This window comes from Octopus bimaculoides, chromosome 15 (assembly GCF_046866305.1).
Source record: "Octopus bimaculoides isolate indiv1 chromosome 15, ASM4686630v1, whole genome shotgun sequence".
Lineage (NCBI taxonomy): Eukaryota > Metazoa > Mollusca > Cephalopoda > Octopoda > Octopodidae > Octopus > Octopus bimaculoides.
Genome location: NC_142942.1, coordinates 22,914,485 through 22,941,597, shown reverse-complemented (window position 1 = coordinate 22,941,597; position 27,113 = coordinate 22,914,485). Strand labels below are relative to the sequence as shown.

The following is a 27,113-nucleotide window of genomic DNA, read 5'->3' as shown; positions in this document are numbered from 1 at the left end:
GCCAAATCTCCCTTATCGTGTCCTACGGTCTCGCATTGGCCAGGGCAGTCTTGGATTCTCTATGCGTAGGAGAACTAAACGGGATGGTCACAGGTGGGCTATCTTTGATCATAGGACTGTCTGCTCCATTAACGTTGCCCTAGGGCTAAACAAGAATATCGTCGCCGTTATCATCATCATCATCATCATCAACATCATCTTAATATTACTACCACGTTACATCACACAACTGCCACCACTAGCCACCACCACCACCACCATAACAACAACAACAACAACAACAACAACAACAACCACATCAACCACAGTAATAACTGTAAAAACGGTAACAGCAATAACAACTGAGTAATAACAACAACAAAAATGACAACACTACTATTAATAATAATAATAATAATAATAATAATAATAATAATAATAATAATAATAATAATAATAACAAATAGGGACAATACAACAAAAGGGACAGGTGGGGTTTGGCACAAAATCGTGTAGAAAATAGATAATAAAAATTAACAAGGGCCACGAGGGCCGCACACAAAAACAAATAGTAATAATAATAATAATAATAATAATAATAATAATAATGATGATGATGATGGTTTCAAATTTTGGCTCAAGGCCAGCAATTACGGAAAGGCTCTAAGTTGATTGCATGGCACCAGTATTTAACTGGTATTTAATTTTATTGACCACCTCGTAAAAGAGGAAAGGCGAAATCGAATCTAATAACAACAAAAACAAAACCGAACAACAATAAAAATATAAATAAAACCAACGAAATTTCCGAGAAAAAGATAACAAAGGGGGGGGGGGCATCGAGATTCGAGTTCGTCTCCAGCTCTTTTCTTCTCTCTTTCTTTCCTTGTTTTAAATCTCTTTTCTTCTTTCTCTCGATCTTTTCTTTCTCCCTATTTTTTTTTCTATCTGCATTCTTTCTTTCTTTTCTCTCTCTCTCTCTCTCTCTCTCTCTCTCTCTCTCTCTCTCTCTCTCTCTCACTGTCCGTAAATTTATTTCTCTGTCTCCCTCACCCTCTGCACGTGTATATATAGATATGTATGTGTGTGTGTGTGTGTGGATATAGATATGTGTGTGTGTGTGAACGCACGAAACTCACGGGCCTTGAGTCACCCTGTTGCTTCTGCTAAATATTAATAAACACATATATATACATGTATATATGAATGTATACATATATATATATATATATATATATATATATATATATATATATATATGTATATATATTTATACATATATATATATATATATATATATATATATATATATGTTATATATTTATTACATAATATATATATATATATATGTACCTACACATGAACACACACACACATACACACGTAATCTTCCCCTAATCTCCTGTGTCATGTTTATAGAAGGAATTAAAACAATGTATGTATATTTATAACATAAACACAGGGCCACACATATATATATATATATACAAACACATACACACACGCACACACATATATATACACACACTCGCACATGCACACCCATACATCATCTAGGTGGGTGTATATAGTTAGTAAAACAAGCTCTCATGGTATGTTTTATTTCTTGAGTTGAAGAGCAAAGAAAAGGCAGCCGAAAGAGAAGCAGACAAAACGTACAGGATACACACAGAGACACACGCACGCACCCACACACATTCATGCGTGTGTATTCTCAGCAAATAATTACCCTTTCATAATGCACACCTCTCACTACACCTAAATTCCCCCCGTTTTGTTCCCCCTCCTCCCCCACTGTTCTTTATCTGCTTCCTCTTCCTCGTCCCCGTCTATCTCTCTATTTATATATCTCCACCCTCTGTCACACTCACACTCTCTCTTTCTCCAACCATTCGAGAAGGGGACAAATATTTTATCCAACTAGGCCCAGCACTGACAAAAAAAAAAAAACAAACAAAAACCAGAGAAAAAAGCTTGCGTTCGTTTATTCGGTCGGATATCTTATATAATAATAATAATATCGGAATAAGAATAATAACGGAATCGATAATAACGGAATAAATAGAATAATAGTCCTTCTACCGTGTGATGTTGAAAGCTGACAATATGTCTGTTTACATTTGCCTCACCACGTGCCTGTATTGTCAACAGGATCGTTAAGACTCTATACCTAACCGTCTGTCTACATACCTCTCTCTCCATTTATCTATCTACTTATCTAACCTACCATTTAACAAGCCACTACACCAACATACAGCAGACACACGATATATACACATTCCTATACATCGTGTATATATATAGACAATTATACAAACTTTCATCAACCCTGTCTTTGTTCTTATTCCCCATAATACAAATATATATATATATATATATACACATACGTGTGTATATATTATATATACATCAATTAGCTAGAGATCTACCAGTTGACTATATATATATATATATATATATATATATATATATATATATATATATATATACACGCACACACTGTCGAATAACTAGTGACAACTAACAACCCATTGTATACACACAAATAAACATTTTAGATGTATATATATAGACACATTATATACATACGTTTATAAGGACAAATACCAACCGACCATATATATTACATATACAAGCGAACTTTTCAACTGTGTCAACACCAGAAGGAAATATATAAATTCACAGGTTTGTCATTCATTTATTTTTATTTATATTGAACCGTATTGCATCCAGGCGACCTATTGTTGTTGTTGCTGTTGTTGTTTCTGTTACTGCCCCAATTTTTTTTTATCGCTGTCTGTATGTGTGTGTGTGTCTAAATCTTTTTCGCATGGCAGGCAAATAGAAGTACATCTATAAGACATCGTTTATACATATTGTACACACCCACGTGTTTTTCGTTTGTTTACGTGCGCTCATATGCGTACATATATGTATACATACACAAACACACAAACATACACACACACACACACACACACACATACATATATATATATATATATATATATATATATATACATACATACATACGCGCACGCTCCTTCTCGTCCAATACACTGACAGTTGATGTTTCGAAGCAGCTGTTGTCTATTGAAATGAATATAGTAAATATTTCCTGCATGCCAACGGTGAGATAAAATGCGATGTCAACGTAAGCTGGCGGGATTTGAACTCGTTTATTAATCGACAAAATTAATTACTACTCAGCTGGTTACCATCTGTGCAACCCTTACAGGCCCGAAAATAATATCCTAATAAACAGTCTCAAGATTTTAGTAATAATAATAATAATGGTTTCATATTTTGGTACAAGGCCTGTAATTTTAGGAAGTAAGAGGTTAGTCGATTACCTCGGCTCCACTACTTGACAGGTACTTTATTTTATCGACCCTGGAGCGATGTAAGGCAAAGTTGACCCTGGCGGAATTTGAACTCAGAACGTAATATGAAACGACGCTTATTTTATTAACCAGTGGGGCAACAAATTGGGGATATTGAAAGGGCGAAATACTGAGAGTGTTAGCGTGGAATGGATTAATAGGGACAAGGAAAAGGGGACTTAAATAGCATTGGAGAAATAAACACAGAACAATAAATAAATAACAATAAAGAAAACATACAAAACAATAACGAAAAAAGTGCAAGAAAGGGTCACTAAAGAGTAATATGGAGTCCCAACACCTTACACCCACGTGCGTGCACAAAAGACAAGGATTGCCCTGACACAGCAAAACTCTAATGCTCCCGTATAAGTTCTGGGATCCTGTCTCTATTGGGGTATTCTGAGTGAAGGGCAATTTAGGCGCGCCAAACACGCCCCGCTGACTGACCATCTGAGCACGGATCAGCGAAAGGGCCTCAACGTAAGAGAAATAACTTACAAGAAATAACAGCTAAAGTTACTATAAATAGCAAGTTTAGGGAAAAGGAGCCTTCGGTGGAAACATTTGTGTATGTATGTATGTATGTATGTATGTATCTGTGTGTGTATTTGTATGTATATATATCTGTGTATGTATCTGTCTGTCTATTTAGATAGATAGGTTAATACATACATACACACACATATCAATATATACATAATTAAGTATAAGAATGTGCTTGTGTATTTACAAACACACACATGTATGTATGTATATATATATATATATATATATATATATATATATATATATATATATATATATATATATATAGATAGATAGATAGATAGATATAGATATAGATATAGATCTGCGTGCAGAAACGTGCATGCCTGCAGGCAGTCAGGCAGGCGCACGTCTCTCCAGACTGTTTGACACATAAACAAACACTTAAGATAAGTGGATGGTGTTTTGGAGCGAGGTGGGGGGGGGAATGTCAGTGTGACCGAATGGCAAAGAATGAGGAGTGGGGGACAAAGCTATACACACACACACACACACACACATATGTATATGAGCACGCACATATGTTTATATGTTTGTGTGTGTGTATATATATATTTATATATATATATATATATACAGAGAGAGAGAGCTTATGCATTTTTATGTGCTTACATATAGATACACATGCATACAAACATATACATACATACATACACACGCATAAACACATACATGCATACACACATACATAATACACACCTACATACATACATAAACACATACATACATACACACACACACATATACCCCCATACATCCGTTCATACACACCCACAGTCTAACAAAGACAATGCGAGTGTTCTATAAATACCTCCGCCCCTCCGCCACCGCCACCGCTTACATCCGCTGTTTTGTTCCCTTTGTTATTGTTTTAACTACAGGTCAGTCTCATGCGACAAAAACCTTTGAACGAAGTCAACGCAATTATGACCACCCCGTCTTTATCATCTGTATATCAGCGACAACATTATTTAGAGAATCCCCCGAGAAAAAAACGATAGGGAGTGAGTCGAGGTAGACCTAGCAGCTATTTCTGGCACGCTGCGAGACCGACGTGGGCGATCCATCGTTCGCTCTTGTGTCGTTGTTGTTGTTGTTGTTGTTGTTGTCTGAGATGATAACCGTCCATCCCTCTATCCTTTCACCTCTGCCCTCTGTCCCTAACCGTTGCACCCATCCCCAACTGAGAAAGAGAGAGCTTTGTCCTGACCAGGGGTACTCAGCCATTTTTTTGCCTATGGATCCCTTTGGTACCAGTTTTGCTCTAATGGGCCCCCAAGGGCCGTATAGACCTTGTTGAGAACCACTGCCCTGCTCCCTACACGAGACCCGTCTTAACAGTATTATAGTTGCCCCCGACCGAAGTAAAGCACTGGGGTCCCTACACAGAGAACAACCACTGTACATACATTGGTTCCATAGCTCTGGATTCATAGCATTGGGTCGTAGACCCGTTGAAGCCTCCGGACAACTGGCCAATATGTTCAGCCTTTGAGATAGGCATGGCTGGCTCTTGACCACACAGTTAACTGTCGTGTGTTTAGTTGTGTAGCCTACGGTGTGTGTGTGTGTGTGTGTGTGTGTGTGTGTGTGTGTGTGTGTGTGTGTGTGTGAGCAAGGCCATGCAGTGGGGGCGGTTGTGGGAACATGTTATGTGATGGTGTAATGCGGTCGTCAGGCTATGTAACCCTGCTCCACAGCACCACCGTAGTGCAGTGGTGTTGTGAGGTCGCGGAGGGTGTAGTGCGGTAATAAGGTCTTGATCCTTTCATCATAATTATTCTCATTGAAGGCCGCTATGGCGCTAACCATCAACAATCATCCATTAAAACAGTTGTCTTTGAGTAGAGCTGTCAAAAAGATGTATTTTATAGGTCACGGGTAAGGGGATTGTGAGCGACAAGATGTTAGCGCGCGGACCTTAAGAGTGTTGTAAGATTTCTCTCACTTAGTTCATGTTGATGTTGGTGTTGTTTAACCAAGGTCATGTGAAGGTCACCCCATCCGTGCCATTCCGTCTCGCCACCATGGCCACACAGTATCGCGAACCTCATCAGTCCATGCGTGCTTCTTTTCTGAACCTCTAACGCAGAATATCAGCTAGATTTGATTGTCTCTTTAGTCTGGGAAGAAAGGGCCGTGTGCATGACCCCGTTATCGTTTCCAGGGCCTCCCAGTCTGTTGGAAGACAGTATGAGGTTCTCCTCAAACTGAAAACGTGGCTCTAATGCTTGCAACAAACTTGGATCCACTAAAGGCATTCGAGGCCCAAGTAGTGGGGTTTCTGATATCTTCTCAGAACCCCTATCGTGAGATTTCTGTGTAATCCCCAGATCAATTCTGATCGGGAAGACCAATGAAGCACACGTGATCGACCAAGCGCAATTCATGTACCTGTTGTCCTAGATACACCATGCCACAATCTGGTTCATTACCTTAGATTACACCCCGACAAAAGTTGGTTAACAAATAATATGTTGTACAGCGTGGCAGACTGGGTACTCGTTTCTACTCTGTTGTACTCTCTTCACTGTCTGATCTAAGTCCAACCATACTGGACATTCAGGCGTTTGTTCTGCGGCTAGTATGGTGTTTTGTGTTGTTTCTGGTACATTGCGGTCTGTTGTTGGGAGATGAGAAACTTGCCTAACCCGTATCACCGAATGGAAAACAAACGAAAAACAAAAACCTACGTAAAGTGATGATGATGATGATGATGATGATGCATGTGTGTGTATGTATGTCATATATATGTATGTATGTAATGTATGTAGGTAGATGTGTAGGTAGGTATGTATGTATAAATGTTTGTATGTGCATACATTTATATTCCTATATGTACAAATATATATATACATACATACATGCAAGCACGCATACATACATACATACATACATACGTGTGTACATCCATACATATATGTACTATGTATATATAAAGAGATGTAACATGTATAGAAATAATACATACATTACGCATATAATAGCATACTTAAATATATACACTTTATTGGCGTATATACGTGCGCGCGCGTCTCTACGTATGTAGTTCACGCTGGAACATATTCACATCTTCATATATATACACATACACACATATACACGCAGTTATAGGAAAGCTAGGTCATGCACGTGCATATATATTTGTATACACGTGCGCACGTTTACATAATGTATACAGAGTGTGTAGGTGTGAATGTGTATCTGTATGTGTGCGTGTGCGTGCACATATTTGCGTGTAAGTGCGCATTTGTGGGCATGAGTGTGTATGTATGCATGTATGCATGTTTACATATGTATGTTTGCATGTATGTATGTATGTATGTATGTATGTATGTATGTATGTGCGTACGCATACATGTATGAAAGTAGTTGTATGTAGTTGTATGTTTGTGTATGTGTGTGTATGTACATGTTATTGTGTTTGTGAATGTCTGTGTATTGTGTGCATGTGTATGTGTAGGTGTACCTGTACATGTGTGTTTGTGTATGTCCTTGTGTATGTATGTGTATATGTATGTGACATAACCGTCACATCTCCGATAACATCCGAGGCATCCTCTGAATGGTTGCTGGTCCTGCCAGAAATAGCAGCTAAGTCTCCTTTAAATCTGAATAAAAAGAAGGTCATATTTGATGATAGCGTTGTTCTAGATCCAATTACAGATTGATTGTGTTTGATATAACACGTCCGGGTGGCTAGGTGGGGGAGGACAAACAGCGTGGTGGTCACGGCTGTATGTAGGTCGGCTCCAGCAGAACTAACCGGGGGCTAAAATAGAGCAACAACGATATTACCACCACCACCACCAACAACAACAACAACAACAACAATAACAACAGCAGCAACAACTGCAAACACCACCACCACCACCACAGCAACAACAACGTCGACGACGCAGTTAATAACAACATCTTCATCGGCAGCAATACCAACATCGACAGCAATAAGACGAAGACAGCAGCAGCAACAAGAACGACATCTGCCGATGATGGCGGCGACGCCGTAAACAAAACAAGGACATCTTTCAGTTTGTCCTTGTGTTATAAACACCGTATGGTGTCATTCGAGAGAGATCCGAGTGTCATTTCTAGCAGCTCGTGTTTAAATTATTTCTCACATGACTGTCGGTAGGTTTATAACACTAACGACTTTCCTGCTCTGGCTAAGTCCACCTTGGTTGCTTTCTCTGTGATCAACACCACGACCTTGGTGTGTGTGTGTGTGTGTGTAGGGGGGGTTTCCATGTTACCGATCAACCAGCTGCTAGAAAAAGCAACGGAAACCTTTCCTCAACTCGCATGCTATCGTTTTAATACACGAAGGACACGTTCGATAATGTAGTTGGAGAGATGTTTGAATGAAAGGCGAGATGGTCATGGCTGGAAAAGATGACATTTCATTAGAGGTCTGCTTGTGTCGAGGTTGATCTAAAGTCAGATGACAACAACAGGTACCCAGAGAGAGAGAGAGAGAGAGAGAGAGAGAGAGAGAGAGAGAGAGAGAGAGAGAGAGAATGGGCGGTGGCTGAGACAGACCGTCACCAACGTCACTTGTCCATAATGTCACTTGTCCATAATGTCACCCACATTACACGTCCATACTGCCACCACTCGTATGAATCCATCTCGTCATTCTGCACTATACATGTGACGAAAACTGTCCATATTGTCATTCTACACTATGTAAGACACACCATATGTCTACACTGTCACCCGTACAACGTGTCTATACTGTCATCCTACACTGTGTATAAGACACGCCGTATGCCGAACAGACAGACAGGCAGAAAGAAAGAAGGAAAGAAAGAAAGAAAGAAAGTGAATCTTGAGGTCATTGCTACATGAACTCAAGAGTACATGAAGCTGGGTTTAGCGAGTCTGGTAGTCGATCACCTTTAAGAGTTTATTCAGCATTAACAAATTTTGCCATGTCAAGCTATACGATGGGTCCTTGGACATTTTAAACTTGGAACAGCTGCTATTCTCTCCAGATCTGACCCACCACTCCAGAAGAGAAAAAAATCAGAGAGACAGAAATATAACGATTGAGAGAAAGAGGATCGAGCTTTGTACAGAAGGGGTACTTTATTTATCGATCCTAAAAAGATAAAAAGCAAATTTGACGACGGTAGAATTTGAACTCGGAGCACGGAAAGCTGGAACGATTACGGGGAAAGAATCTAACCTACGCTCTAACCTCTCAGCCATTGGTCACTCTAACAAATTATATTAAGCCGCATTTATGGATGAGCAGTCCCAGGCTGATCGATGCCTTCGGAGTGAATTTGGTTGGCGGAAACTGCGTGAAAGTTCGTTGTATGCATATATATATTTTTTATATTCTTTTATTCATTTACTTGTTTCAGTCATTCAACTTCGGCCATGCTGGTGCACCGCCATGAAGAGATTTTAGTCGAACGAATCGAACCTAGTGCTATTTCCTATTTTTTAAAGCCTGGTACTTATTCTATCAGTATCTTTTGCCGAAGCGCTAGCTTATATATATGCATGTGTATGTATATATGTGTGTTTGTGTGTGTGTGTATGTATTTGTCCCCTTCTGCCATTTGACAACCACTATTGGTTGGTTGGTTACCTCGCCGTAACATAGCGGTTCGGAAATAGCGACCAATAAAATAAGTATTTGACATAAAAAGAAAAATAAATACATAGATTGATTTGTTCGACTAAAACACTTCCAAGTCACTGCCCCAGCATGGCCGCAGTCCAATGGCTGAAGCAATTACAAGATAACAAAAGATAAACCACTGAACTGGAACTCCATATGTCGACATAAGGTGAATCTGGAGCTTTGCGTCTGGAGACGGTATCTAGCAAGTTCGAGCGACAATGTGTCTAATATAGGTGGTTCGTAATTGCTGTGGGTGTTGATTAACCCGCTACTTGCAAGAGTATGGCAGGCGGCCCTGAGAAGGGTATGTGAGAAACTGGAAAGGAGCCTGACAAACGGAAGAAAATCGATTTGATTTAAAACTTTCTTCTGAAAAGTGTTCAACGTCATGGCAGAGGGAATTATTTTTAATGTGAACTTGTCGTTAATAAAAGAGGGTGGGGCGTAGAAAATATTGCTAGATATTGGGAGGGGGTGGAGGGATGGGTCAGTTTGGTAACCATGGTTTAGCCCCGGATCACTGTTTTTAACTATTAAATGGTGGTGACCGTTTATAGTGGCGGGGCAAGTAGATGGTAGTTGTACTGGTGGTGGTGCAGATAATAATGCTGGTACTTTTAGTAGCTATTGAGGTCGCCATCACAGTGGAGATGGTGGTAGTTGGGGTGGTGATGATGGTGGTGGTAGCGCTGATGATGCTGATGACGGTGGCGTTGGCGTGATGGAGGTGGTGATAGTCGTGGTAGTGATGGTGGCGGTAATGATGGTGTGGGTAGTGTTGGTCGTGATAGAATTGGTGATGGTGATGATGATGATAATGATAATGATGATTAGGAGGAGAATGATGATGACGATGGTGATGATGATGATAATGATGATGATGATGATAGTGGGTGGCTTATCATTTCCAAATCAATAATGCGTGTTAGATACATCTGTGAAATACATGCCTCTCTTTCTCTCTCTCTCTCTCTCTCCCTCTCTGTTACCTTTTCTTTTCTCACTCTCTCTCTCTCCTTTCCCTCCCTCTCTCACTCTCTCTCTCTCTCTCTCTCAAACACACGAACAGACGACTGCTTCTCAAATTTTCGCCTCATACGTGTGTATATATATGTATATCCGTGTATGTCTGTATATGTGTGTATGTCTGTATATGTGTGTATGATGTATGTGTGTGTGTTTATGTATGTATGAGTGTATATTCTGTTAAATTAGAAGAAAGTTACAAAAGTGATTCAACGGCTGAAAGTTTCGTTCAGTGCATTCACCAAAGCGACACATACACACATACACACACACATACATATGTGTGTTTGAGTGCGCGTGTGTATACATATATGAATCTATCTATGCACTTTTGTGTATGTGTACACATGTACATGTGTACGCGCGCGCGTGAACATGTGTATATATGTATGTATGTGTACGTTTACATATCTCTGTGTATACACACGCGTGTGTGTGTGTTGGGTGGCAGAGGGGGGGGGGGCTACGGCTGTGTTGACACATCTAACTGTCTACGTGCAAAGTTACCTAAATTTACGCTGCTACGTGGCTATTTATCTACACATATAAACGCATACTTACATATAGGTGTGTGTGCGTGTGCTTTCAAGAAACCGTTCGTGTGTATTGATATTGAAAGGAGATGAACTGTGCTGGGTTTAAAAACGGCCAAGACAGGCCATATGTCGCGATACTGCCTTGACGACTACGTCAGGAGACGAGAAGCCCGATGCGAGGCGAGCTATATACGCAGCGAGCGCGCGTTTCTATCTGAAACATATGTTAGTATATTTATATGCCTATATGCACGACCATATGCAGGCAAATAAGCAGGTATGCACGTGTGTGTGTATGCGTGTGAATGTGAGTGTATATGTGTGTGTGTGTGTGTGTGTGTGTGTGTGTGTGTGTGTGTGTGTATCTGGTTGTTCACTGTTTAACCTCGCTTACAACTGGGTCCGTTTAAACGACGGAGTGTCCATAATCCTTACCTTCATACACACTCACACACACGCGCGACCACACTCTTTCTCAATACCCCGCTGTCTCTCTCTCTCTCTCTCTCTCTCTCTCTCTCTATATATATATATATATATATATATATATATATATATATTATATATAAACGTATATGCACGCGCATTCACACACATACTCACCTTCCTTGGCTGTATGGTAAGTAGCTCGCTAACGAACCACATGGTTCCGGGTTCAGTCCCACTGCTTGACACCTTGGACAAGTGTCTTCTACTATAGCCTCGGGCCGACCGAAGTCTTGTGAGTGGATTTGGTAGATGGAAACTGAAAGAAGCCCGTCGTATATATATGTTTGTGTGTCTGTGTATGTCACTCCACCATCACTTGACAACCGAATGTTGGTGTGTTTACGTCCCGTAAACCAGCGGTTCGGCAAAAGAGACCGACAGAATAAGTACTAGGTTACAAAGAATAAGTCCGGGGGTCGATTTGTTCGACTAAAGGTGGTGCTCCAGCTTGGCCGCAGTCAAATGACTGAAACAAATAAAAGGATGAAAGTATATATATATATATATATATATATATATATGATTGACCGTTGACTGAACACTATTCAATTTTTTTTCTCCGTGTTTTTCTCCTTGTCTCCGTATTCTTTCTGTTGAAGAGCGTAGCTCGAAACGTCAAAGACTTTCCGTATTCCCGAGCGTCATACTAATATATACTTTTGTTATTTACACCACCTGTCCTCGTCTGTTGTTATTATTTGTATATTCTCCCACATATATATATATATATATATATATATATATATATATATATATATATATATATATATATATATAGAGAGAGAGAGAGAGAGAGAGAGAGAGAGAGAGAGAGATGGTTTTATTTTTATACAGAACTATGATTAAACAACCCAACCGTAACCACACAGACTGATTTATGTAAACATGCTTTTTTTAACTGTGATCCGAATGAACTTGGCTGCTATTTCTAGCAGATCAGTCGATCGCATAGAGGCTCCCATACAATGTCATACTATGAATTTTAATGGTTTGAAACCTGGTCAGTTCTGGCCCAGCTGACTGGACATTCGGCCTATTTTGATGACGGAGCACACATACACACACACACACACACGCACTCCATCGGTTACGACATCGAGTGTTCCAGTTGATCCGATCAACGGAACAGCCTGCTCTTGAAATTAACATTCAAGTGTCTCAGCACTTCACAGACACGCATACCCTTCACATAGTTCTCAGAGAAATTCAGCGTGGTACACAAAGTTACAGGGCTGGTCCCTTTAAATTACAGGTACAGGCAACTATACCTTAACCCCCCCCCCCCCCACACACACACACACACACAAACTTTTATCGGAGATGTTCAAAACTGTTCACAATTGATGGAATTCATTCGTGGAGGGCTCTGCCGATACCAGCATCGCTTGTTGTAGATTTTGTCGTTGGGTTTGAGTTCCCCCGAGGACTGAAAAATCACTCAAGATTGTGTCCAGTACAATGCAAGCCTTTCTGAAGTAACTACGAAATAAGATTCCGTTTCTTTCCAGAAGGCCTCGGTATTGCAACACCAAAGATGTTGAATTCCTTGGTGCTAGCAGAGCACATTTGCACTATTAAAACGGTCAAGTCCCTTCGCCTGAACTCTGATGATATTGCTTGTGGACATTTCATGCTGTGTTCCAGTTTATTGTAACCTTCAGTAAGGATAGTGTTGTAACATGAATGAAGAGCTGAGACTGATTCTCGAGAAAGAGATCCGATATGACTGTGCAATTGTGAAGTTACCATTTTGTCTTCATTGTGGAACCGTAGGCTGTGGAATATGGCACTTCTGACATTGGTATCCACTACAGATGCACCATGCATTAAATTTACGGCTGCAGTTGTTTGGGTTTTTTTATTTTTTAGATACTTTCGAAGAAATGTTCTCTTTTAGAGTCTCTCAACTGTGCAGTCCTATTTGAGGAGCAACGAGGGGGCGATTAGGGCGGTTCGTCCCGGGTGGCGCTTTATGGAGGTGACAGTTTTGGATCTGTTGTGTAAGCCTGCCGAAGAGGTAGGGCGGGGGACTGCAAACTCAAGAGCTGTCACGGGTAACACTCTTTTCTCTCTCGGTTTAATCAAGAATTAAAACTCTCTTTTGTGTTTCTATTTGCAACATATTTTTACAGGAAGAAAAAAAAATAAAAGTATAATAAATCAAATTATCGAGGAAAAAACCCCATAACTACCTCACCAAGGAAACAAAGAAAAAAAGGGGCTGGATTAAGCAGCAGAAGATAGCGGGGATGGAGAGATTAACGGGTTGTACACCCCAGAACAAAAGGCGGGTTTAGCCCCGTTGCAGCAGAGAATGGCCAGCGACACTCCCTGCAGCAGTCACCCCACCTCGTGCAGCTCATTTTTCAGATTGTCCACAATTATTTCGATTTGGGAGAAGAAATCGGCAGTGTGGGGTTCGGGAACACCTGAAGTCCCGACGGCGACAAGTACAAACTCATAGCGGCCAGTCAGGCTCCTGTCAAAGAGACGAGGAAGTGATCCTTTACTTATTTCTTTGATATCCACGGATTAAAATATTTCTTTCTAGGACATGCCTTGACCTTTAATGCCGAGAGAAGTTCTAAGGAAACTGACTTCGTTATTGCAGTCTGTGCATGTCACTGAAAACTTGCAAACACCAGCTTGTTCTTGGATCTGACGCCATAACGTCTGCTTGTTTCGTAGCTCTTATCACGGTATGTTGTTTAGGGATGCTTTTGCTGTCATTGTTTTTTCTTCACAAACAACGTCTTTAACTGTTACCCTTACTTCGGTGTCTGATTTGTTTGTCATGCTTCCACCTGTTGATTGAGAAAATCTCCTACATGGACGCAGTGATGTTCTCACGCAACTCGAGCAGTTGGACGACTTTGTCGCACCCTTTTAACATCAAAGTCTAAGATGGACATATCAGCGGCTAGAAGCTAGGCGTTGAATGGCAGGCATTTTGAATTTTCCATGAATGGTCAGACCTGAAAACAATAATTTTTTATTAAAAACAATTTGATTTGTACTCAACAATTGCAGCAGTGAATGTGAAAATAGGAAATAACTTCACTAAGGAGTGCCAATAATCATTGTATTAATAATATCACATGTTGTATGTAGAGAGTGGTGGTGCAGAGAAGGAGGAAGTGAGCACGTGTTGTCGGGTGTGTAATAAGGACATAAAATGTAGTTGTAGAGGCATGTGTAATTGGGAAGACAGGTTGTGTGGTAGCGAGGACATGTTGCGCGATAGCAAGGGCATGTTGTGTTCTAGGGCGGGGATGTTGTGAGGTAGCAAGGGCATGTTGTTTGATAGGGAGGGCATGTGCGGTAGCAAGGGCATGTTGTGTGCTAGGGAGGGCATTTGTGTGGTGTGTAGTATGGTAGAGGTGATGAAGGGGGTAGTAGTAGTAGTAGTAGTATTGGTGGTGGTGGTGGTGGTGGTGAAGTCGGTGGTGGTGGCGGTTTTTCGGTATTAAAATGTTTATCTGTTGTTAGCAGCTTTGTGTGTCAGGGAGAGAAATTTGTATGTGTGTGAAGAGGGGTAGGGCGACTCATACTTCCGTCCCTCTCCTTCTTTCTCTTTAGTTATCTGTCTACTGTTTTCCCATTCTGGGTCTCCCTAACTTCAGTCTGTGTGTGTGTGTATGAAGATTGGACTGGGGAGGGGAAGAAGTGGAGTGTATAGTAAGGTGGGGGTGGGGGAAATTGAAATTCGTTTAATACTAATAACGCATTGTTAATAGCACGTGTGTATTTATTAATATACATATATGCATACGTACACACACACATACATGCATTCATATGTGTGCATAGAGAGAGAGAGAGAGAAAGAGAGAGCGATCGATACATACACATACATGCACACATGCATATATACATACATATTCATGCATACATACACTCGTGCAAATAAGCATGCATGCGTACATGCACGCACACACACACACACACAAATAATAAATATAGAATTCAGTGAGGATACGGCAACTTCCATCTTCTTGAAAGAGTAGTAGATATTCCTCAAATCGCATTTTCCTCTTTCACAAAAGAACACGCTTAAAAACGTAATTCTGAAAAATATCATCGACGTGGTCCTGGCTGCTCCATCAGAGTCTGTTCCATGAGGATTAACCAAGTACCAAACAACAACAATAATAACAACAGCAACAACGGAGATATATTTGCGTGCGAAGTCTATCAGAAAGCTCTCCATATAATTTCTGTAATGAGCGCCTGATATTTCATCGTGCCCAGTTTCGTTCATTTTATTCGCTTTATTTTATGATATTACAGCTCTAGATTTAGTGTAATTTGATATTACATTGATTTTATCGAACATTCTGTCTGGCTGTGTATTAAAGTATTGTTTACTAGAATTAGAAAGTATTTATCTATATTATTATTTTTGATAAAACTGTATCGTGTTTTGGTTTAAATGTTAAATTCGGATGGTCGTGCAATCCTTCAATGTAAGGTTCTATAACCAAAGATACACATTTTGAATTTGACCGTAAGCATTATATAAACTCGCTGCTGAATTCATTACACGAGTATGTAATTGTATTTTCATGTTGCTGGTAAGCTGTATCGTTTTATGTCCAGGTCAAAAATATATGGATTTATCTTTATGTATGTAACTGACCAATTTTAAATTGTCATTTCGATGTGTTTGTGTGTATGTGTGCGTGTGTTCGTATGTGTATATATGTGTGTGTGTGTATGTATATAACATAAATTTAGTTCCCACTACGTTCTAACTACGGTTAAATAAAGATGGAATGTACTGGCGTTATTGCCAATGAAATGGCTGCAATATGAATCCTAAAACATTGTTTACGGTAATGTGACGGTTGAAATAATTGCTTCTATAAAAATAGCAGAAACGGTGTCGATCAATCCTTCCCTTTTTTATGATCGATGATAGCGTTATATAAACTCGCTGGATTTGCACATCTGTTTTATGTATCTAATAAATATATGTATTTAATGAACCCAGTGACTGCAAAAGACTTTAGGTAGATTCCATAGTAGAGATTAGAAGGGAAAGCAATTGGTCCTAATAAACACACATACACTTAAATTTGGAAACAGCGGATGCAGCTCTACCCCTTAAAATTGTTGATGGGGAAATGAAAGCGCTTTGAACGTCCTCAGTTGGACATGGGTTGGCACCCTCAAACAAATTTCGTCCCTGTATTTATGCACACGCATTTACACATACATACATACATACATACACACATACATATAGGCATGCGTTAGGTTTATGGAATCTTTACACAGCTCCCTTAACAATGATCACACATCTTCTTTTTCTTCTTCTTCGCCTTCTTCTCTCCCTCCCCTCTTCTTTTCTTTTTTCTCCTCTTTGTTCTCTTTCTTTTTCTTCTCCTCCTCCATATCATACATACATACACACACACATACATACATACATACATACATGTATATATATATATATATATATATATATATATATATATATATATATATATATATATATATATATATATATATATATACATATATATATATATATATATATATATACATATATATATATATATATATATATATATATATATATATATATATATATATATATATATATGGCTGCTTTCTTGTCAAGTATAACCATCGCTTGAAGCATTTCAGAATGGGTCTTATGCATGACTTGGAAGGGTGTGACTGTTCCGGCCGGCAATTGGCCCATACTCTTTGGCACTGATGTTACATACGTGATTTCCACCGACAACAACAACAACAGAACCCGCTTGTTTGTCCCCATGCACTTTCCAGTGTCGTTTCAATCCCCCCCCCCCCCAGCTGATAGGCAAACCTTACCATATTCATGGCATGTTGTTATGCAATGTTATGGCGCAATCCAAGTCAACTCTCTGTACATGGCTGCTTTTGTGAATTTGCGGTCCGGCTCTGCCGAAGCAGACTCTCCTACACTCATCGTATATCAGTTCGCTCTGGTCACACACTTTTCCTGGAAATATCGCGTCCACACCCTTTCTAGCATCCGTCTTCAACTTTTTGTTTGTGATTTCTTCGAGTTATTTCGAAGTTCTCACATCCGTCAGTCATATACTGCCTTCCTCCATCTTGCCTGACCAGTTGTAATTACTTCCCAATCTTTTCCCCGAGATGTTTTTATGCAATCTTTGAACCTCAGCTTAGCTTTATGAAGTCGACGCTTTCCATTCCTCACCATACAGTAGTCGCTTCGGAGTCTTGCAGTCCTACATTCTCACTAAACGGCTCACCCACCGGAGTCGATCTTGCAAAATGATTGACTCAATACTTCGACTGTATTTTCCAATGCAGGCTCAAGATACGATGTAGACATTGCTGGTGGAAGCGCTCCAGTTGTTTCAGATGCTCTCGGTGGGTTAGCCACGTCCCACAAGCGTACAGCAGGAGAGATAACAGACATGTTATATAAGCTTCACTTTAATATCAGTAGACATACCACGTTGAGACCAGAGGTACTTTTCTAACTTTCTGAAAGCATCACTGGCTTTGCCGATTCTTAGCGAGATATCATTGTCAAGGCTGCATGGTACACTAAGGGTGTTACCAAGATACACAAACTTGTCTACAACTTGAAGCTTCTGACTATGCACTCGGATATCTGGTTCCTTGCATGGCACTCCTGACGCAGGCTGATAGCAGACAAAAGTATTTTACGATGATGTTTGCAATGGCTTTTAGTGAGTGTCCATATGGTATATGTGTCAGATTTCGTACAGCTAAGAAACATATCCACATAAGACGCTCAGCGCAGACTCAAAAGTCATTTCGTCGTTGTTAAGAAAATTTTTCCACGCAGATGTCTGTGAGCTTTTTACTCGTATACAGGAAGACATGCAACATATTATGGGCTCCACCAGTGCTTGCACTAAGCTAGGCCTGACGATAAGAATATATATATATATACCATCATCATCATCAAAACTACGTTGTGTACAATTGACATAACATAGAAATAAACAACAAAACGCCATCAACAAGTACAAAAGAGTAAAAAATACATTTTCTTAATCACGTATGTCGTCTGCTCATTCCCTTTCCTCACGTGATCCATTTTATCTCCCTCACTCAATATCAGTGTTTCATCTCATCTGTCAATCGCGTTGCCAGCGTCTGTCATTTCTTTATCTTTCATCCGTTTTCCATGTCTGTCTGTCTGTTTGTCTGTCACTCTCTCTCTCTATATATATATATTAGTTCTGTTACCCTTTCTCTCTCTTTATCCCCGTCTCTTTTTCTATTTCTATCTTTGTACATAGACACATTCTCTTTTACTCTTTTACTCTTTACTTGTTTCAGTCATCTGACTGCGGCCATGCTGGAGCACCGCCTTTACCAACATACATACTGCATGCATGCATACTCTCTCTCTCTCTCTCTCTCTCTCTCACACACACACACACACACACACAGATACATGCGCACACATATAGATATAGGTATACATATTGTATGTGTATATATATATATATATATATATATATATATATATATATATATATATATATATATATACACACACACATTTATGTATGCATGTATGTATGTGTGTGTGTGTGTATTTATGTATGTCTGTTCGCCTCCCTTCTCTTTCTTCGCCCCTCCCACACAACCCGACCAGAAGAGTTCTTATTTTACAGCAGATTACACAGTTGCTGTGTTTCATATAAACACCGCCACTACCACCGCCACCACCACCACCGCCACCACCACAGACTATAAAGAGTTAACAATGTTCCTACGAATGCAACAAACATTACGACTTATTTGGATTTATTTGGCTGCGCTGTGGTGAGGGAGAGAAGCGGACAGTTTCGTTTCTTGACCATGGAGTCTGCAGATGGACAAGGCGGCGAGGAGCTGGCACAATCGCTAGCAGGCCGGGCGGATCTTTCTGATTTGGCGGGCGCCACTTTTTATTTATGCTTTATTTAGTGTTTTCTACCGAAACACTTTCAAACTTCGTATACTTGTATATTTTGTCTTATAGAACAGAGAAAAAATTTTATATTCGAAGTTATTTCATGTTAAAAATTGTCGTATTTCTGTAATTTCAACTAATCACTGACGTCTATTGAGGTGAAAACAATTACTGCTGTGGAATGTAAACAAAACGTTCTAGCGGTGTAATGGGATCTTTTCCCTTGAATAAAATTACTGCCGTTGTTTGTCAACAACAACTATCGGCGGTACTGTTATTTATGACATCGTTCGTGCGTTTGTACTGGTTTTAGCTTTAGGGTTTTAGGGTTAGGGTTCGGGTTTTAGGGTTAGGCTTAGGTTTAGGTTTAGGGTTAGGGTTATGAGTATTTTTGCCAGTTCGGCAAACCGAAACCGATAGAAAAAAAAAAGAAACGAAAAACCTACTGAGGGTGAATTTGTTTCACAAACCTTTTCAGGTCGGTGCTGCAGCATGGCCGCAGTCCAAGTAACAACAAAAACAGATAAAAGGAGGGTGATTATCCCATGTAATGGTTTGAGTCTGGAGCCCCTAAACTTGCCATTTTGCTAAAACCGTGCCCTTCCCTTACTTGTCCGGCTGACTTCTCATTTTACACGGAGTATTTCTTTATGTGTAGGTGGCCCAAGGGTGTGGCCGTTCCTTAGTCTGTGGGTGGTGGTGAGAAATATGTGCTTTGGTGTCTTTTGTTAGTTGGTGGCGGGCTGGGGGTGAGGGAAGGACGACATGATGTATAAAGTGGACTTTATAAGGTCTTGGTGCTGGTGTTGGCGGTGGTGGTGTTGTTGTTGTTGTAGGTGGTGGCGGTGCTGGTGTTGTTGGTGATGTTTGTATGTAGTTGTTGGAATGTGAGTGTGTGTGTGCGTGTGTGCGTACGTGTGTGTGTTGTGGCAGTCACAGATGATAGCATGGTTGTTGTTGTTGTTGTTGTTGTGGCTGTTACTGATGTTATAAATAAGAATGTGTTCAATTTGACAAGTGTTTCTCGTTAGGAACTTCTCCACCCTCCGCCGCCTTCTCTCTCTCTCTCTCTCTCTCTCTCTCTCTCCCTCTCTTCCTCCTATTCTACAACTCCACCACCGCCGCCGCCACCTCCACCATCACCTGACATTCGAAAATAATGAAGTCCCCACCACCGCCAATACTGCCGACTCCGCCACCACCATATTGATATCTCTACATCTCTAAATATCTGGGGATTTAGAAGTTATTAAAAACATTGAACAGAATAAATAGGGCGATGGTGGCAGCAGCGGTGGTGAGGTTTGCGTTATTTGTGGTGACTCTACACACACACACACACACACACACTGACACCACCACCACCACCACTGTCGCCACAGCCACCATCACCAGTATTTGTGGTTGGCACTCCGTCGCTTACGACGTCGAGGGTTCCAGTTGATCCGATCAACGGAACAGCCTGCTCGTGAAATTAACGTGCAAGTGGTTGAGCACTCCACAGACACGTGTACCCTTAACGTAGATCTCGGGGAGATTCAGCGTGACACACAGTGCGACAAGGCTGACCCCTTTGGATTACAGGCACAACAGAAACAGGAAGAAAGAGTGAGAGAAAGTTGTGGTGGAAGAGTCCAGCAGGGTTCGCCACCATCCCCTGCCGGAGCCTCGTGGAGCTTTAAGTGTTTTTGCTCAATAAACACTCACAACGTCCGGTCTGGGAATCGAAACCGCGATCCTATGACCGCTAGTCCGCTGCCCTAACCACTGGGCCATTGCGCCTCCACTTCACCAGTATAAACAACATCATAGACACGCATCACGCACACATACTCTTTTCTACTCTAGGCATGCCTCGAAGAATTTCTGATCGAACGAATCGACCCCCACTAATAATTTTCAAATATATTTTTTAAACCCTGGCACTTATTTTATCCGTCGCTTTTGCCGAACCGCTCATTACTGGAATGCAAACACACCAACACCGGTTGTCAAGCGGTGCTAGGAGACAAACACAGGTGCCACACAGTGGGACTGAACCCAGAACTATGTGGTTGGGAGCAAACTTTTTATGACACAGCCACGCCTTCGCCTGTCCTAGGTCCTATGTACGTTTAAAACATAAAGGAAGGTCATGGTAGGGAGTCGAGAACCATAAAAAAAATGATAGGATGTAATTTTGGGGCCATTTTGCTGCTGTATTTAGTAAGGCGCACGATTCCGTACAGCCTCTCTCAACCGCCTCGGTCCCATGGTAACCGAGGGACGCTTGTAACCGAGTGAAATCTGTTGAAGCTAATCCCAAAGAATAAGGGGACATCACTGCCATCATCATCATCCTCCTCATCATCCTCATCATCATCCTCATCCTCATCATCATCATCATCGTCGCCGTCGTCACAAGCCAAAAGAAAAGCGTGTATGTGGATCATTTGATTTGCTAGAAACATCAGCAAAGCAGAAGAAGAAAAAAAAAGACTTCCTCAAATGAAATTCTTCTGCTTTTTGAATGGAAGGATACATTAGTGAGTGTAGTCCTTGGTATACTTATGCGTGAATGAAAATAAATGAAACCCAAGCCTGGGTGGAACAGCTTTGATCGAAGTCTGCTGTAATGAGAGAAGGTTGTTCCACTTGTTTACATACACCACCGCCTATCCACGTGACCACCACACCTCACTCTAATTAAGGTGACACTTAGTCTTCTCCAGAGGACATCTCTAAGGAATTGTGCAGAGGGAAAGAGAGAGAGAGTGAAAGAGAGAGAGAGAGAGAGAGAAAGAGAGAGGGAGAGAGAGAGAGAGATACAACCGCAGTTGTTACAGTTACTATGGAGATATTTCTCTCTCCTCTCTTTCTATCTGTCTCTCTCTATCCAACTAATCTGTTTGTCTACCTATCCTTATCTTTCCATCCTTCTCTCTCTCTCTAATTATGTCCCTGGTCAACTCTCCTTTCCTTCTTTCTTCCCCCCCCCCCCTCTCTGTCACTCTCCCTCCATACACACACTCGCAAATCTGGAGGTGAAGAGAAGGTTATCATTCTTAGCCATCTAATCTCACTTCCACATCGATATCAATGTTTTTTCTAATAAACTCAAACACCTACATATGTACACACACACACACACACACATGCAACCGAATGCACATGCACCCATGCCCACACATACGCATACACACAAACACACATTAAACCAACCGTTAGTAAATGTGTGTGTGTATATATATATGTGTGTGTGTGTGTACTAATTTTCGTTGCAAAGCGAAATGAAAGGGATTCGTATATATGTGTGGGGGTGGGGGTGCCCGCGCGTGTGTATGTCTATAAATCTATACATGCATACACATACGCGCATGCATATACATCCACACACACACACATGCATATATATACATACATATATGCCTACATATATACATACACACCCATACATACACATATACTGACATATACACGCACTTAAACTTGTTCCTTAGAAATCATGGAACTCCATTTGACATGCATAAACATCCACAACTGTAAATGGATCAGAGAATAGTTTCTTTGTTCACCCTGGATAGTACGCTAATCTGATGAAAATTAACTTCACCGCATAAGCCGTACACATCCAATCTCACTCTCTCTCCCATCTTCTCATCTCTCTCTCTCTCTCTCTCAATCCAGACTATTGGGTAGACTGGGGCTAGGTGGAATAAAGTGACTGGCCCTGGGGCCCAGTGGTATGTCTCTAGTGGAACTTAAAGCCACATCACATTCATCAACAGTCTTGTAGCTTCTGGGCTCACTCGTAGACACAACAAACACATATGGACGAACACAAATACACAGACAGACACACACACATACATACACACGCGCGCACACACACACGAAATGAAATTAGATAGATAGATAGATAGATTGAGAACGAGAAAGATAACATGCACAAATATGTATGTATGTATGTATGTGTATATATATATATATATATATATATATATATATATATATATATGATCGGTCAGACAGACAGGCAGAGAAACTGACTGATAGACAGACAGATACAGTGACAGAGAGAGAGAGAGAGAGAGAGAGAGAGAGAGAGAGAGAGAGAGAATGTGTGTGTGTGTGTGTGTTATGTAGGTAGTGAGTGTGTGAGAGGCTGTGTTACATAAATAAGTCACACTAGTGAGACGCAGGTTGTCCCCATCTCTGCAAACTTCTCCATATGGTTGACGTGGCGAACGCATTACGACTTGAAAGAACGGTTACCTTCGCTCATCTATGGCACCGATTAAGCATCTTCTGCTCCCCTTCTCGCCATTCCCTCACCTTTCAGTGACCAATCCTTCGATTCCACGCTCTGCTTTCTATCATATTGTCCTTACTAAAGGGTTCCAGGAACTGGACAATTAGCGTCGCATGTTCGTTCCTCGTCTCATTCAGGAGTGTTTCAAAATATTAGACATGTCTGCGCGTGTATACATGTATGTATGTATGTATGTATGTATATATATATGTATATATATATATATATATATATATATATATATATATATATATATATATATATATATATATATATATATATATATATATATATATATATATATATATATATATATATATATATATATATATATATATATATATATATATATATAGGTGCAGCCGTGGACGTGTGGTAAAAAGTTTGCTTCTTTCTACATGGTTCTAGGTTCAGTTCCGCTGCGTGGTTCCTTGTGTCTTCTATTATAGCTCCGGGCCGAGAAGCCCGTCGTACACATGCGTGTGTATATGTATTTGTCCCCCTCCACGGCTTGACAAAACCGGTATTGATATGTTTACGTCCCCATTACTTAGCGGTCGGGTAAAAGAAACCGATAGAATAAGTACCAGGCTTGAAAAGTATTTAGTATTGGGCTCAATTCGTTCAGCTAAAAGGCGGTGCCCCAGCATGGCCGTAGACTAATGGCTGAAACAAGTAATATATGGGGCCTACAGATATAGAACATATACAACACGAGAGCTTTGGAGCAATGTAAACATAGGCACACACACACACACACACACATACACACACACACACACACACACACACACACATAAACACATACAAATACATATATATGTATGTACATTTGTCTGTACGCATTTCAATAGGAATGTATATATGCGTGTGTGTGTCTGTGTGTGCGTTAAGTCACGTGTGAAATTTTGTCTGTTGGTTGATTCCTCTACCCGTTCCGTCACGCAGGGAAAAAGAATTTGGTTGATGTGCTGGGAGAGGCCACAGAATGAGAAAGAATGCATGGGGGAGATATATATATATATATATATATATATATATATATATATATATATAGAGAGAGAGAGAGAGAGAGAGATGGGTACATAGGTGGCTAGATAGACATATATAGACTCACAGACAGGTAGACAGATAGAGAGATCGATAGATAGATGAGAAGACAGAGAGAGTGACAGAGCAAGATAGGGAAATAAAGATAATTAGATAGAGAGAGGGAGAGAGAGAGAGAGGGAGAGAGAGAGAAAGAGAGAGAGAGAGAGAGAGAGAGAGAGAGAGAGAGAGCGTAATTCGTGTATATTATCGAAATGTGTGTGCGTGTGTGTGTTTGCGTGAGTGTGTTTGTAAGATCTTGGGAAATGAAAGAAAGTGAGCAATGGAGGAGAAAGCATGAAACACGAAGCATAAATGAGTGAGAATAACGAAGGGGAATGACTGGAGATAGAATAATGAATAAAGAATAACAGGAAGACAATATATATATAATTACATGTGTGTGTGTTTTTTTACATTAGACACACATACATACACATACATATCTGCATGTATACATATATATTATATATATATCAGAGGTGACTGCAGGTCTCAGCATTCGCATAAGACACATGCCTGTTCGAAGAATTTCACGTTTTTCCACTTTATTTCTACCCAAATGGCTTACTTTTTATATCTAGCACACTGTGTCTTTCTCCATTTCTAAGTTAATGGTAAAAATAAAGCGACCCTGCAAAACACAACTGGTCTTTGCACACAGATGCCCAGAATAACAGCAACCAAATAACGGCAGCGATCTGGCTGTCTGCAATCTGGCTGTCTGCAATCTGGCTCGTTCGTATTCGCTCGAGTTGCAGGATAATTTTTCGTTCCTTTGAGAATATTGTAGAACGGAAACTTTTCATAGATTGAAATTTAAATCCTAATCTCTATACAAATTTATTGTTTCAAGAAAATACTGCATTGGAATTACTTTTAACTTTTACGATTATAGATAACAACTCAGGCTGTGGAACTTCTGAGCGCAAGTCAGGCGTGCGTGAACGATGTCGGGAGAACGTCTGTTACGAATGATATTTTTTGACACAGGGCACCTCTAAGACGACCGCCAGGCGCGGAAGGAAAATAAATGAAGTGCGACCAGGCCCAATAAAAGGATCCCGAGTTATTGGCTGAAACTACATACTCAAAGTCAGTGTTGGCAGAAATTAAATCAGCTTGAAAAGACACGTTCACCTTACTAAATTTATACTCGGGTAGTCCGAGTGCCGGAGGTATATATGTATGTATATAGCTTACTGTTGCGTTCAGGTTAGATTTTTAAAAAAAACCCATCTAGTGAGAGATAAATCTCAGTTAATGTACACTGTATTAATATAAGAATTACTAACAGTTTCTTGCCATTAGGACACGTGGTTGGGCAGGTTTTTTCTAACGTGCCTTGTGTCTTCAATTGTTGGGCTTTGAGCACATGGAAAACAACCGTTCGAAGCACATGAACTAGAACAACCAGTAACAGCAATAGCCATAAGCATTTACTATCATGATGATGATGATGATCATTATTATTGCATTGTTGAATGTTTCAGCATAAGAGATTCATAACAAAGGCTGGTGGGAAAGAGTGTGGATGTTTACACAAAAAAAAAATCGAACTTATGAGAAAGACATTATGGTATGTGAAGTATACGAAAATGTGATTGCACCTCTTGAGTGGAGGACTGCTACAATCCCTCCCCCCGGAGCCTATCAAGAAATCCCACAAACCCAAGATTATTTTCACTACTAACATTAAATGTCCTCTCCCGATCCACAAATGCATTATGGGATTAAACCCAAACATTCGGGCGACACTTGACACAAGACAACGAGGGAAACCACGTGGTTGGTCGTTACGATGCCAAATAGCAGCCAAAATCGCCCGCAAATCATGCCAAACTGTCTTAGAAATAAAGGGAATAGTTTAGATAATGTGGTCTTTGGTTGCTTGCAAAAGACGAGGTGGTCAGAGTTGGAATGGCTTTGACTATAAGGGTTAAACAACAACAGCAACATCTTGCTATGTCTACCATTCCTGATACATTGCGTTTTGCTGCACGAACTGAAGGTACGTGAGGAAGATCAGCCGTAGGTAGATTTGAACCCGCGGCCGCTAAACACGACCGACCAGCGTAGGGTTAAATAACAACAGGCCTTCGACATATTTGTTAGGGGAAACACCTCCCGCTCCCCATCCATTCTTCTCCACCCTCTCCCCTTCCTTGCACCTCCCTCT

At 40.5% G+C, this 27,113-nt stretch overlaps 1 protein-coding gene across 1 annotated transcript in view; it reads left to right on the top strand.

Moving 5' to 3' along the window:
- Positions 1–2,477: 2,477 nt before the first annotated feature.
- LOC106879855 (terminal nucleotidyltransferase 5C) overlaps positions 2,478–27,113 on the top strand; it is a 37,140-nt gene continuing 12,504 nt past the window's right edge. Inside the window, exon 1 of the mRNA XM_089363569.1 lies at positions 2,478–2,664. The gene's annotated coding sequence lies outside the window, so the exon portion shown is untranslated. The remainder of the gene's footprint in view (positions 2,665–27,113) is intronic.